General features: G+C 43.4%; 1 pseudogene; it reads right to left on the bottom strand.

The window, feature by feature from the left end:
* Positions 1-1,488: 1,488 nt before the first annotated feature.
* Positions 1,489-2,551, bottom strand: LOC108491777 (annotated as a pseudogene).
* Positions 2,552-3,639: the final 1,088 nt, after the last annotated feature.

The raw sequence follows: 3,639 nt of genomic DNA, 5'->3' as shown, positions 1-3,639 counted from the left end.
AGTCATCCACCACTTCTGGCTCTTACAATCTTTCTTCCTCCACATGGAGAATGATCACTGAGCCCTTGGAGAAGAGTGTATAATATAGGTGCCCCATTTGGGGTTGAGCATTCATACATCACTCATTCCCTGCACTTTGACCAGTTATGGGTCTCTGGGTTAACTGATATCTTTTGTCACAAGGAACTTCTTTGATGAGAGTTCAGAGATGCACTAATCTTGTGTATAATTAAAAGTCATTAGGAGTGGATTCAATACTTTGTCCATTCAGCAGAATAATATCAATAGGTTCTCTCATAGGACCTACCCCCCGTCTAAGCCACAGGCTCTCAGTCCCAAACCAGGTGCCAGGAGTGTTGTCCATCTTGTGGAGTGGGCTTAAATTTACTCATGAAGTGGCTGTTTATGGCTTAACATTAAAGCCACTATTGCACCACTGCACGTCTTGCTACCAGGTCATTACTGCGGCTCACAGGGTTCAGTGCTGGGTAAGCGTGATGATATCTCTCTTCCTTTGGTAACATGGATAGAACCTTCTAGAATTGGGAAGCTTGCAGGAGAGAAGAATCTTCCAAGGGAGGGATGACTGTGGTAAAAAGAGGTCAAGGAGCAAGTGGACAGGAAGAGTAAATGGTGAAGTGAATGGGGGTCAGAGCAGAGGAGGAAAGGCAAGAGGAGACAGCTGCACTGAGACATCTTGAAGTGTTAGGTAAGCCAACTTCTGTAGAAACTTCTTTAAACATATGCATATACGTAACAAGAGTGTAAATGGAGTTGGCCTATAATGGGGTGAAAATTCCCCTACTAGACACTGCAGGCTAACAAAGGAAAGGCCCAGTTCCAGGAATAGCTACCTCTTCAAGGGCTGTTGGCCAGTGGGGTGCACAGACCCTAAGCACTGCATGCTACTGTCAAGACTTCAGTTTCTCTCCAGAACCAAAGGTGAGATCAGATTGGTGAAGATACCAGGTACATGAAACATTGAACGTGGGGAGATCAAGCCAAGACTGACCCAGAAGATGGTTTCCTTAAGAACAACAGCCACGTTTTCAGTGATTTTTGTAGTAAAAGTATAATATCCTCAGTGTGTTTTTGAAATGCTCAAAGCAGCAAGAATGCCATGACAGAGAGGTAGAAAGCCAGGACAGGGCAGCTGTGGTTACAGCTTGTCTGCAAGTTACTTCTGAGATCAGATGGTTAAAAGGAAAGGATGTTAGAGCTGTAAATAATGGGGTGATATTGTTCAGCCCTCCTCTGACCAGTTCAGTGGGCTGTATTGTATGTTCACCCAGCTGAAGAAACTCCAATATTCCTTGGGGTTCATCTGAAGAGAAGAAAGTGTTTCCCCATGACTTTGGGTGTGGGTGTTTTCAAGGTGATGAGTGATCAGTCAGTTTCATAGCATTTAAAACACATTTTACAAATGTGGTAAGATTTGGATATTCTTCATTTCTTATCTAGATAAAACAGTGTCTAGACAGAGAAGAATTATGACTTATAAGAAAACAAAGGTCCAAAAGATGGGAAACATAGAGAAATGAGGTGGGTGATGTTCACCAGCCACCAGTTAGGGTTATACAACAGTGCAATTCAGCTTTGTAAGACCGAGGAGATGGTATAAAATGCTAGAAAGAAGGACAACAGAACCACGATGCTCCAGATGTCTCTGGACTCATGGGAGGTTCTGCGACAAATATGTGAGCTTCGAATGTGCTTAACCTGCTGCTTGTGCCCATACAGGATAAGAATCATGGAGCTGCTGGACCAGATGATGAGCACAGAGAACAATATTTCAGGGAACACCAGTAACGCTGCATGTACTGTAATACTTCAGCCTCAAAACCCCAAAGAGACCGCGACTGCCCGACACTTCCAAAACTGCAAAAGCAAGGATTATTGAACAAAAGTACAAACCATGGTAGGGACCTTAACACAGAGACTGGCACCCCAGCTCCATGAGAAGGCCCAGTCCATCGTTTGGGCTGCCTTTTATAGGGGGCCCACCACAGCCTTACGTCATGGTGGGGTGAATGTACAGGGCCGTAGGTGATTGGTTGTTTGTTCGTCAGGCTATTTTGACCGTTTGTGGTTGGGAGGCAGTTTTGACCTTTTGTGGCAGTTGGTCTCTGGGTATTCCGGAAACTACTCGCTCTTACTGGAAAAATTCAACTGGGGTGTAGGTTGGTTTTAAAATGGAGTTGCCACAGCTCTTCAGTACTAAGTCTGAATTTATCACAGCTTTGAGTAGAGCAGAATTCAAAATCTCTTTTCTCAGTTGTGTATGTGTTATTGCCTTTAGTGTGCACATGTACAAAGGACATGAAATTAACCACTATGTACAGGACGCAGAGCAGAGGAATCAAGAGGTGATGTGCTTTGGAGCTTTGATTGTAGGATTCTTGCAACACAGCTCCCTGGGGCTGATAGTGATGGCCTGGAAGACACTCAAAATGAAGGTGGTGCTGATGGCCACATTCCTTTCATCTTTTTGAAAATACAAAAAAAAACTCTGCTTCAATCCAAAGCTGCCAGTGTGTGAGGCAGTCCTCATATAGAATAATCGAGGAGTTTGGTATGACCAGGTGTGTAAGAATTAAATCTGTGGCCCCTAGTGTGTGTTTACGATTGAAAAGTTCTAAGTAGTAGGAAAGAGTGAAATTTCCTGAATTCCCAGTGTAGTCTGTGATAAGAACATGAGTTCTGTTTCTAAATCTGTGCAGTCCATTCTGATATCAATGATATCTTTAAGCTAGAGTATCAAAATAACTCACTAATGTATTTTGTAGCCTCCAATGCGGTGCACATCTCCAGTGCTGCAACCCTCTGGGCAGAATGAAGAGATTCCTTGAGTTCTGCAGCCTGAAATCCTGCATCAAGTGTCATGAGCTCGTTTGAAGAATTTTGTTATACGCCAAAAACAGCTTTAAGTGAGACATCGTCAACCATCGAGATGTTTGTACTGAAGCAGAGAATTCTGAGTCTGTACCACGAAGGTGTCACTAAGGGGAAGGGAAGCTGCTGAGAAAAGCGCTGATCTGTGAGAACAATAGATAGACAACAGCGCCCGAGATTTCCAGAACAAACTGATGTCCCTCAGAACATCAGGGACATGGAGATTCCCTCACCACTCAAACTAAGCAAAGCAGTTCTGAAGGGATTTACAATCTGAGTCATAAGGGAAGAGATAAAAGCATCAATGTATGAAACGTACATATCTATGGTATTTCACAGGAAAGTGCTTCTGTCATTGCAGCACATGATCTGCATGGATGAAAGGACAGATTGGAAAGATCAAATTAAGAGGTAGTGCTCACCAAATGTCATACGAACGTATGCACACATGCACATGTGGGCTGCCATGGGACCAGTGAAGAGAACCCTAAGATATCACAGATAAGGAAAAGGCAACGATGACAATTTCTAATATCTTACTGGAATATAAACTCTAGAATATTTAACAGCTGAAATGTGTCTGTGTCCACATGCTTGAGGATTGAAGCATTTGTCTCTAAGCTGCATTCAGTGCAGTGAAATGACAATTATTATTAAAGAAGAGAAACCATGGCCAAGTTTCCATCCACGTTCTGATGCATGGGGGCCATTCCCATGTGCAGATCCCTGGAAGTTACTCTGCCAATT

This window comes from Nannospalax galili, unplaced genomic scaffold (assembly GCF_000622305.1).
Source record: "Nannospalax galili isolate Female #2095 unplaced genomic scaffold, S.galili_v1.0 scaffold1827, whole genome shotgun sequence".
Taxonomy (NCBI): domain Eukaryota; kingdom Metazoa; phylum Chordata; class Mammalia; order Rodentia; family Spalacidae; genus Nannospalax; species Nannospalax galili.
Note: the sequence above shows the minus strand (reverse complement) of the source record. Positions and strands in the feature narration are given on the sequence as shown.